Genomic DNA, 11,243 nt, shown 5'->3' with positions numbered 1-11,243 from the left:
GAGAGTGGGGGAGGGAGAGGGAGAAGCAGACTGCCCGCTTGAGCAGGAAGCCTGGTGCAGGACTCAATCCCAGGACCCCGAGATCATGACCTGAGTCGAAGTCAGATGATCAGCCAACTGAGCCACCAAGGCGCTCCTATTCTCTGGTATTTGATGACAGCCACCCTATGTGGTATGAAGCAGTAGCATTTCCCTAGTGACAAATGATGCTGGAGAATCTTTTCATGTGCTTCTTGACCATTGTGCATTTCCTTTGGAGTGGTATCTATTCAGGACTTTGTATACCTTCGAATTGGATTGCTTGACTTTCTATTGTTTCAAAAATTCTAAAAGTTATTATTAGTTATGGAAGCATCTTCAGACACATGTTTTTAAATTCAAGTGCAGAAGGATAAATATTCTACATTCTCGGGAACTTGTTTGATGGGTTGGCTTTGTATAGAATCCTGCGATGGAAACCACTTTTCCTTGGAACGTAAAAGCTATGGCAGGTTGAATAACATCCCCTGCCCCTCCACCCCCAAATATCCAGGTCCTAATCCCTGGACCCTGTGAATATGACCTTGACTGGCAGGTGTGATGAAGGATCTTGAGATGGGGACCACCCAGGTAAGACCTAAATGTAATCACAAGTGTCCTTACAGGAAGGAGGCAGTGGGGGCATTTGTCTACAGAGGAAGAAGGGGGCCAGGTAGCCGCTGAGACAAGACGCCACACTGCTGGCTTGGAAGATGGAGGAAGGCACCTGGAGCCAAGGAATCATGGAATGCAGTTCTAGAAGCCAGAGGAGGCCAGGCAAGGTAACCGGGTCTCTGCTAGGGTTTCTGGACAGAGGTAGTCAGACGCTTTGACTTGCTTCTGGTGAAGGTGATTTTAGGCTTCTGATCTCCCGAGCTCCAAGAGAATACCTCTGTGTCCATGTAAGTCTCCAACTTTGTAGGGACTTGTCACAGCAGCCATAGGCAGCTGGTACAGAAGCCGGCTACGTCTACGGCATCCTGTGGTGGCTGACCCCGCTGGATTTTCTGCGCTCTGGAAGGCTTTTACATTTGCTCTTTGCCTGCAGAAGGCTGAAATCCCACCAGGAGCCTCCTTGGTGGGTTTTCTTCCCTCGCCCTGTGTCTTTGAGGTCACGGCTACCCACCCCCCAGTGCCCTAAACGCAGCCCTTTGACAAACCACCCACTGACATCCTGTCCCTGGGGCTGGCATGGCATCTGTGACATGGAGCCTGGACCTTCTCTCAGCCTCCGTGGAAGTCCCTGGAAGTGGTGACCTCTGCTGCCTTTGGACCATGGTATTTTCTGTCCATTCATTGGTGCTTTTCTCTCTCTTTTTTACTTCAGACATTTCAAACTGCTGTGACAGTGGAGACTAGTGCCATGAGCTCCCACACATGCCTGTGATCTGGACGCAACAGCTGTCACGGTTTTTCTTTTCCTCTATTTGCTTTCCTCTCCCTTCCCCACCTACCCCTTTGTTAAGTCAGTACTCGTTTCTTTTTAAAAATCTGTTCTTCTCAATATTTAATGTGCTAGCAAGTCATCTGGGGATCTTGTTAAATTTCAGACTTTGAGGTAGCAGGTCTGCAATGGGGCCTGAGAATTGGCATTGTGGACAAGTTCCCGGCTGAAGCAAAGTGGCTGAGCGGCAAATCGCAGGTGTCATGGATTTCATCCCTACCTCCCCGAGCGCAGGGCTCGGGACGTGCAGGATCAGTGCACCTCTGAAATGATCAAAGAGGCGTGCGTGTATTTTCTTAGTTTACGTGGAGTTCTAACTTTCTTCTTCTCCTGAATTATGTCTGTTCTTCAAAGGCAGTTCTAGCTGTTGCCCATGAATCATACTGGTCTGGAATGGAGCTTCTTCCCCTACCTTTTTACCATAGGATCTTCCCTCTGACCTGAGATTAAGAAATCCTTCATTTTACCTGCACTCCTATGTTCACTGCAGTATTATTCACAATGGCCAAGATGTGGAAATAACCCACATGGACATCAACAGATGAACAGATGAAGAAAATGTGCTCTGTCCATAAAACAGAATGTTATTCAGCCTCCCCAAAGAAGGGAATCCTGCCGTTTGTGACACGGATGAAACTGGAGGGTGTCACACTCCGTGAAATAAGCCCGTCACGGGACAAGCCATGCGTGGTTCCACTTTCCATGAGATGATCTAAAATGGTCAAGCTCGTGGAAGCAGAGAAGAGAGGGGTGGTTGCCACGGCCGGAGGACGGTGGACTGGGGGATCATTAAGCCGTCGGTATACAGTTACAGTTATGCGAGAGGAGTAAGTCCCAGACATCAGCTGAGCAACATACTTCCTATAATCAACAGTATTGCATTGCATGCCGAAAAATTTTGTCCATATTTTCAAGAGGGTAGATCTCATGTTAAGTGTTCTGACGCCCAAACTCCAAAACCCAAAACAAAAAACAACAGGGACAGAAGGAAACTTACGGAGGTGATGGAGCTGATTGTGGTGATGGATTCATGGGTGTATACGTACCTCTGAACTCGTCAAACTGTGTACACTAAAAATGTGCTGGTTTTTGTGTGTCAGTGATAACCTTAGTACAAGTGCTTTAAAAAAAAAATCCCAGAGCTACATCTTTTGCTGACAACGAAACTTCTCTGTCCCACTGACTGCCTTGCCCAAGCCACAGCTGGCTCTGCTCCCATTCCCCAGTGCTGTGGCCCCGTACTGTGGAGGAAGCAGGATTTAGGCAGCAGGGGGGCTGGGCACGGCTGTCAGGAGCTGCTCTCTGTTAGCCACATTTGCTTTGGTTTCTCATATACTCAACTTTGGAGCCAGCTGCCCTCCGTTTCCCTTCTACACCGCAAGATCCAGGTTCCCCACTCCACTCCGTGGTTGGTCTCCTTTCAGCAGGTAGGGCAAGGGCTCAGGGAGAGACCTGTCTCCATCACAGAGGAGCAGAACCCTTCTCCTGGGAACGGGTTGTGCAAATCCAGCCCTGGGAAGGGACAGCGAGCGCCCTTTTTCTTCCCCCAAATGATGAGCATCATCGGGTCCCACTCAGGATTCAGTATCCCATCCATAGAGCTCTGCCAGGCCTGTGGCAGGTGCAGAAGACAGCCTGTTCCCTGACCTTGTAGACCCACTCCACGGCCTGAGGAGAAACAGATTCGGAGTTTCTCTGTACTTGTGGGCAGCCAGGAGCTCCCGAAGGCCTCACCAGCCTTCTCCGCTGGAGACATAGTGTTGCTTAGTAAATATTTGGTGAATAAACCAGTGTCGTTTCACCTTCTTCTTCAAGAAATGGTTTGGGACCTCTGAAAAAATATTGCTGAATAATTAAAGGAGACTATTGTTCAAAACTCAGAGAATGATTCGACCTCTCAGAAGTGGTTTCCCTGGATCCAGAAAGAAATGGGAGAAACTCATTTTGGACCCTTGGGAGAATGCAAGGAGATGGTGGCTTTTCTGAAATTTGTGCAGAAAGCTATAAGGAGAGGAAGCGGAGATGAACAGATATCTCCATGAAATATTAAGAGAGTTGGAGGAGACAGGGAAGATTGGCAAGGGACCTAGAGGACAATGGAATCATTACAGTATCTTTGGAAGCCTTCATGGTGGAGTTGGCTTTATGGAAAATCAAATCAACCGTGTGGAGGACAGTCTTAAAAAGCTTCCTTAGAAGGCAGGAAAAAAGGACAAAGACAGAAAATATGGGGAAATAGTAGGTATGATGGTGCGTCTTGTGGAAAGAGTGGGACAGTTGGCACCAAGGCAGAAATTAAAGCCATACTGTGTAGGTCCAAAGGCCCCTTCCTTCCTGACCAAGCCAATGGAAGACCACCACTTTGATGAATTCTGGATAATGTGTTGAATTACAAGGAAAAAGAGCAAACCAAATAACCTGCAAGGATCCAGGAAGGGAAAAGCGAAGTATTTAACAGGTGACCCAGCAAGGGACAAGTCAGGCTTGGCTTCAGACTTCCTTCCTTTGCAGCAACAGACCAATGTCTACAGAATTGTGGCCAAGTTCTTTTCTGGTCTTCCAAAGACTCTTAAGACATGTGTCTTTAAGATAGGCCTAATAAGAGTACTTCCTTATAGGGTTACAAGAAAGCTAAGTGACATATGCTTGGATTTCAGCATTTAGAATATTCCCTCGCTTTGGGGTTTCCGTTCATTTTGACTGCTTTGGGGCTTTTGATGCATGAAGATGCCGACCTCCTTTGGGCCACACTGAATGGAGAGGCCCAGAGGGCTTCTGGATCTCTGCATTTGGAGCTCAAGAAAGAGGTGTAGGGTGGAGACAATGGGGACAGATTAAGCCAAAGGGGGCAGATTAAACCACCAGGAAAGTGTGTTCAGTGCAAGAAGAGGTTGCGGGAGGAGACCACCATTGGGAAAGGGACAGTGGGGTCCTGGGGACGGTCTGAGCCCAATCTGAGGTTTAATGGGGGTCCTGTTCTTGGCGGTGGAGCCCACTTGGCAATCAAATATCTCCTTTTCTGGAAAGGCCCAGAAACTGCCCCAAATTGTGTGGGTACCAAATTGCCTATAGCAGGCAGACCTGCCAGCGAGCCCATCCCCCGCCTGGGAGCGTGGCCGTGCACCCTTTTCCTGGGGACTCAGCTGATCAATCACCGATAACTCCAGGCTCTGGGATTTCACTCCTGTCAATAAGGATGACTCCCCTCTCCTTTCAGATCAAGGAAGACTAATTGGGACTAGGACGTTCAGTGTTTGAAGATTGTATGATTAGGGAAAAGTACAAATTCAATTTCACCTGGTCAGATTCGATTCTGCTCTAATTAGAGCGACAGAAGACTCCATTGTGACAATGGCGGGGAGATGACTTTGTTTCTGGCCATTTCAATGTGTCTCCCTGAAAACACTTTCCGGTGAGCTGCGGGCTTGTTTTGCTGGGGCTGTGGGGAGGGTGAGGGTTTGGTGGGGTTTCCTTAGGTAGTCTCAATGTCGATAACTTCCTTTCTTGCAGAGCTCTGCTGAGGCCTTTGAATGGTGCCTGGGGTGAGCTTGGAACACGATGGTGAATAGGGTTGATGAGGGCAATCATCCCTCTGCCCCGCTCTGAGCTGGTCCCGCTTTGCATCCTGCGGGCCCCTGTGGGTCCAGGGGTGAGGTAAGCGCCTGGTGGCTTCACTTGGGGCTGAGGGCAGTCGGGGCTAGAACGGTGCACAAGGAATGAGGACCACGGCCTCTCTTTGCTTCCGGTCTTCCCTCGGTTTCTCCTGCTGGCCTCTCATTCATCCTGCAAAATCCTCTCAGAATGTTTCCTCTGAAAGCCCAGGAGAGCTGGCCTCTCCGCTCTGTCCCATCCCTGCGGACGGAGTTCTCTTCTTGCCCTTCTGTCCGTGAGCCTGCTTTGTTCACGGAAGCACTTTAGTTAGTTCTGAACTCAGATCTGAACATCCGGGGACATTACTGGCCCCTGTAGCTGGGGCCAAGCTCAGTCCTCCGAGGAAGCAGAAGTAGACACTGTTCTAACATGTCCCTCTTCAGGGGACTAGGGAGGTCCTCAGGCCTGCTCTTTGGTGTCACTTGGTCATGGTTCCTTCTGGCTGTAGGTCTGGCCAGCCGGGGAACCTGGGAATCTGCTAGAGTGTGTCGATGGAATGAAGGCCTTGGCTTTTAGAGAGGAGGGAGCGCCTGTCCTTGTGTTCAGGCCACTGGGAAGGTGTGGCCCAGGTGGGGAGGGAATGTGGCTGGGCCCCAGCTTAGCATGTGTGTTCTGTGGGTGGTAGTGCCCGTGGGATAAAAGACGGTGTGTGTGAGCCCCGGTCCTGCCATGTCTCCGGCTCTCGCTTCCCTCATCTCTAAGGCGGGGACAGTAATTGGCCTGCCTTATAGGATTGCGAGGGGATTCCGTGAAGTCCCCAGGTAAAGCCCTTAGAACAGCACGGAGGTTAGTGCTCAGTCAAGTTGGCCTTGAGCAGCTGTGGTTGCCTCATTCTGCGAAGCGGCTAGGGCCAGAGCTGCAGCGAATGTGCGAGATCCTGGGCCTAGAGACAAGGAATGCTCTGGAATTGGGGAGGGGGCTGCTGCTTGGGGGTGTGGGGGAGGGACATGGCATGCTGAAGCCCAGGGGACCATCCAGGAGTGCTTCCTTTCTGCAAGGTGCCGGTAAGCTCTTCCTTCCTTCCTCTTCGCTGGAACCTCAGGATGTCGAGTGAGTGGTAGAGACCCCTTCTGCAGATTGGAAAACTCAGGGGACCTGATGGGAGGGGATGGGGCAGGGGGTGGGCACCAGACACAAAGGTAGGTCTGTTCGACGGCAAAGGACATTAGGCCTCGGGCATTAGGGCTCCACAATCTCCTTTCAGATCTGGAAAGGCCATGACCGCTGGTGCCATTCTACTCATTCACTGTTGAGGAACTGAAGGCTAGAGGCGGTCCAGTGTCACTCACCCCTCGAGAGCCCTGGACACACGTTCTTTCCTTTACGCCACCAGCTGTCTGCAGGGAAAGGCCGGGGTGGCCGGGGTGTTGACACAGGCTCCTCCTTCCCACCCGCCCTGGGGACACGGGGACCTGACTCACAGGTGTTAGGAGCACTGTTCCCGTGCTGAGTCATTCCCCGCGATAAGCATTAGCCCCGCTGAATGCTGGCCCTGGGACCATCCCTGTAGCTGCATTTGCTGTGTCTTTTGAAATGTAATGACCTATGCACGATAACAGATAATTTGCAAATTTGACATAATCGGCGCCGGCCAATTCCATTCAATTATTTGTTAATAAACACCAGGACCCCTGGCTTGAGTTTTAAGCTTCCAAATTAGAAATGGAAAAACCGGGAGGCAGAACAGAGCACACTATCTGCCTCTTTTTTGCTGAATATTTAGAAAGAACTTTATTTCAGTAGGACCCAGGAACACCCAAGGTTTACTTGCTGTTCATTTGCATTGTGAATTTTTTTAAATAGTAATTATCTGTAAAAGGTCAAATATTTTCTTTATCTATATAATTCAATTTCCCAAAGGCCTTTGGGATTCAAATTAACGCCCTTGTAATATCTTCATTGAAAAGGAAGATTAATTATGCTTACATGGAACCTAATTTGGCTTATCAGACCTTTAATATGGCTGTGATCGTGAATGCATTTAAATTTAGGATTACGCGGGTGATCCCAGTCCCTTATTTGGGAGACTTTTAATATTTGTCATTATTTTTATGCATATCATTTTTCCCGCCTGCTCAGGAAAATTAAAATGTCGGTTCTGAAAGAAATAAACATTATGTATTGACATTGGTAATTATGTTTTGGTATTTAAGGATGCATAAAAAACTGCACACAGGGCCTCAAATATAAATTTGTAGTTAATGCCTTCAGACAGAAACTGGAGGTCTTTTACTTGACTCACTAAATTGGGAACAGGCTGTCCCTGGGCTGCTGCCTGCTGTAGTCAGGGGTGGCATCTAGGCCAATAAAGTAATTTTTATTGACACTCAAGAAAGCTTCTAGTTCTGAGTGGCCCCAGGAAGTCTTGATTTAAGGTCAAGAGCCTGAAGTTACTCTTTGTCACTAAAGTGCTGTGTGATTGTGGCCAGTTACAGGTCCCGTCTGAGCCGCAGGTTCCAATCTCTGAACAGTATTCACTCATGAGGTTCTTTCTCACTGGACGATCAGTTCCTCAGTGGCAGGGCCTTATCTTATGCAGTCTTGACCTCTAGACCTGTCAGCACAGTGTCTGCTACATATAGGCTATGGGTATGGGTACCCCTAACAAGGGCCGTGGGCTCTTGGGGAAAGCAGGGGTTGTGAGTCAGAGTTCAGCTTTTTATTGGTTAGTTATTGCTGCGTAACAAATCAGAGCAAGTTTTACCAAGACTTAGTGTCTCGAATAAGAACTATCTATTCATTTTCAAACTCTGCAGGTCACCTATGCTGTTCTGCTGATCTGGGTGGGATTGACTGGTCTTGGCTGGGCTTGTTCACAGATCTTAGGTCAGCTGGCAAGACGGCTGGGGGCTTGCTAGTCTAGAATGGCCTTGCAGGAGATGTTTCGTGGCCTTGCTCATTCTCTGGCCGACTCTGGCCCACTCATCCAGGCTTGTTCTCACGGCAGAACAGGAGTTTGAAAGCAGACGCAGAAATATGCAAATGTTTCTTAAGGCTTCTCCTTGCATCTGGTTTGCTGGTGTGTCATTGGCCAAAGTCACTGAGTCAGTGTGGTAGCGGGCAACCCAGGGAAGGTCAGGGATGCTGTCAGTCCACCATGGGCTTCATCCCGGCCCTGCCCTTTACCAGCTCTGGGAGCAGAGGCACAGAACTTGAAACTCTCCATCTCAGCGTCTTTACCTGTCGAACCGGGCAGAGATGCAGCGAGGATTAAATGAGATAAATGCATTTTAAATATTTGATATGGGATCCGTGGTGGCTGCTAGGAAGGCTTGCCGAAGGGTCAAGGATAAATGTCCAAAGATGGGCACTGCGGATTTGTTCATAAGGTTGGAAAATCAGAAAAATGCTACCTAAACGTCCATCAGAAAGTGCTAGTTAAATAAATCATGCACACCCACTTAATACAACACTTTTTGTTTTTTTAAAGTATTTATTTTAGGGATTTTATTTATTTATCTGACAGAGAGAGATCACAAGTAGGCAGAGACACAGGCAGAGAGAGAGAGGAGGAAGCAGGCTCCCTGCTGAGCAGAGAGGCCGATGCAGGGCTCAATTCCATGACCCTGAGATCATGACCTGAGCCCGAGTCAGAGGCTTAACCCAGTGAGCCATCCAGGCGCCCCAATACAACACTTTTTAGGCCTTAGGTCAATAGATCAATATACTGGTCTGGAAGGAGGTTCATGATAGATTGTTGGATGGAGAAAAACTCATTTCAGCACAACTTGCAATGTAGGATTCCGTTTTGTGTGTGTGTGTGTGTGTGTGTGTGTGAATGACATGGCAACCGTAGGTTTATTCCTGTTTATCCAAATGTCCAGAAAGCTGTGCCCCAAACTGTAAGTAGTAGCATTCAATCCTTCTCAATTATTTGAATCTTTATAATGAACATACATTACTAGTGGAATGGAACAAGAAAAAAAAAATTTTAGGCAAAGAACATAAAAAATGATGGCTTTTGGGTTTTAAGTCATCTGAAGAACTTGCTAAGAGCCTCTAAAAACAATACGAACTATGAACTAATATAAAAATGGTAACAGCTGCCCTTTATTCGGGACTCGTTAGGTGCTAAGTACTTCACATCCTGTCTACCATACCTGAAAGACGGGTGGGATCCCCCATTTCCCAGAGGAGGAAACTGAGGCCCAGAGTAGAAAAGTAGCTGGTCAGCTGAGAGTTGCTCCCCGGGCTGGCCAGCGGCCTGCCTTTGCTGCCCAACCCCTGCCCCTCACAGAGACACTGCACCCACGTTGGTTTGTAAAGTAGAAGTTCTCCGGGCTTGGCTGCCCCCCAGAAGGGCCAAAGGGCTTTTTCCAAGTACAGATGCCTGGGTCCCACCCCATAGTCAAAGAACCACTCCTCTCTTGAGAGGGGACCTGGGAATCTGTATTTTCATACGCGTCCGCAGGGATCTGGGGACAGTCAGTCTGGTCTTCAGGATCTGCTGCCCTAAATCTTTTCATCCTTGTCCAGCGGGTCACAGGATCTTCACACCATCCAGGGAACAAAATGAACTGTAGATTGTGGCCATCATCCTCATCTTACAGATAAGGAAACTGAGGCTCAGGGGAGAAAGTTGTTTGGTCGGGGCCCTGGAACTGGGGAGTGGGATTGAAGCCTTGGCCTGACTCTGAGCCTCTGGGCCACTCCAGTGCCCCACTGAATGGACTGGCAAGGCCCTTGGGAGGGTGACAGGAAAGGAGGAATATTCCTGGAAAGTCGGAGGCCACCCGGTGGCTTGTGGCCCCCAGCTGCACCCCTCCCTGTGCCCTCAGCCTTTGGGAGTGTCCCCATGGCACATTCTCTGGAGGCTGATGCCATGTGGAGCCGTGGTGGGACTCTTGCCATACCCACGGTCCCCCAGACGCCCCCAGCAATCCAGCCTGATACAATGGAGGCAAGAAATGGGCCCTGAGGGACACCTGGGTGGCTCAGTTGGTTAAGCACCTGACTCTTAGTTTTGGCTCAGGTCGTGATCTCGGGGTCCTGAGCTCGAGCCCCACATCAGGCTCCCCACTCAGAGTGGAATCTGCTTCAGGTTCACTCTCCCTCTCCCCTTCCTGCTCATGCCTTTCTTCCTCTCTAAAATAAATAAATAAATCTTTAAAAAAATATTTTAAAGAAAGAACAGAAATGGGCCCCAAGGGGCCGCTTCCTCCTCCCGCCCTCCGCCCTTCCCAGCCACCGGGACTCTGAGGGCTCTTTCTCTCTTCTTCTTTTCAGTTTGCTGCTTCTTGGCTTTTATTAGCAAATTTCAAGGGAATAGGTTTGCTTGGCAAACGATTAAAAAGTGGTTGTAATCGGAGAGCTTCGAGCCACCACATAAAGGACGTGAGCCCCGAGGAGACTCCACCTGTGTTCCTGACCTTCCTAGCTGGTGGGAGCCAGCTGCTTGGGGAGGTCGGGCTGGGGATGCCTGCCAGTCTGGCGGGAGGCCCTGCAGGTCTGAGAACATCTCCTGTGTGTCCCCAAACCTCAGAGGAGCCTTTTGCCACCATCTCCCAGAGTGAGGTGGAGGCGAGACACTGCCTCCTGGTTTCTACTCCAGGCAAGGAGCCCCACGATGTCAACCATTGCTCCCTGCTCTCCTACAGACCTCCTGTCTCCTCTCAGGCTCCTGGGATCTGTTCACTGTGTTTATTTTATTTATTTTATTTTATTTTATTTTATTTTATTTTATTTTATTTTATTTTGTTTCATTTTGTTATATTTTATTATTTTGGGGACAGCTTTACTGAGATATATACCCCACAACCCCCCCATTGAAAGTGCACCATTCAACGGCATTGCAAGTCACTTCGGTTGAATGTTATTCACAAAGTCGTGCGACCCTCCCACCATTCATTTTCGAACATTTTCATTTTTCAGAAGCAAACCCGTTACCCTTTACCTCTCACTTTCCAACCGCCCCAACCCAGCCCATATCTCCCAGGCTGAGGCAGCCGCTTATCTACTTTCTGTCTCTCTAGCTTTGCACGTTGTGGGCATTTCATACAAATGGAATCATAAAAACTGAGCCCTTTGGTGCCTGGCTGCTTTTTTTTTTTTTTTTTTAAAGATTTTATTTACTTATTTGACAGAGAGAGAGATCATAAGTAGGCAGAGAGAGAGGGATGTAGGGCTCGAT

Source organism: Lutra lutra, chromosome 13 (genome assembly GCF_902655055.1).
Source record: "Lutra lutra chromosome 13, mLutLut1.2, whole genome shotgun sequence".
NCBI lineage: Eukaryota > Metazoa > Chordata > Mammalia > Carnivora > Mustelidae > Lutra > Lutra lutra.
Note: the sequence above shows the minus strand (reverse complement) of the source record.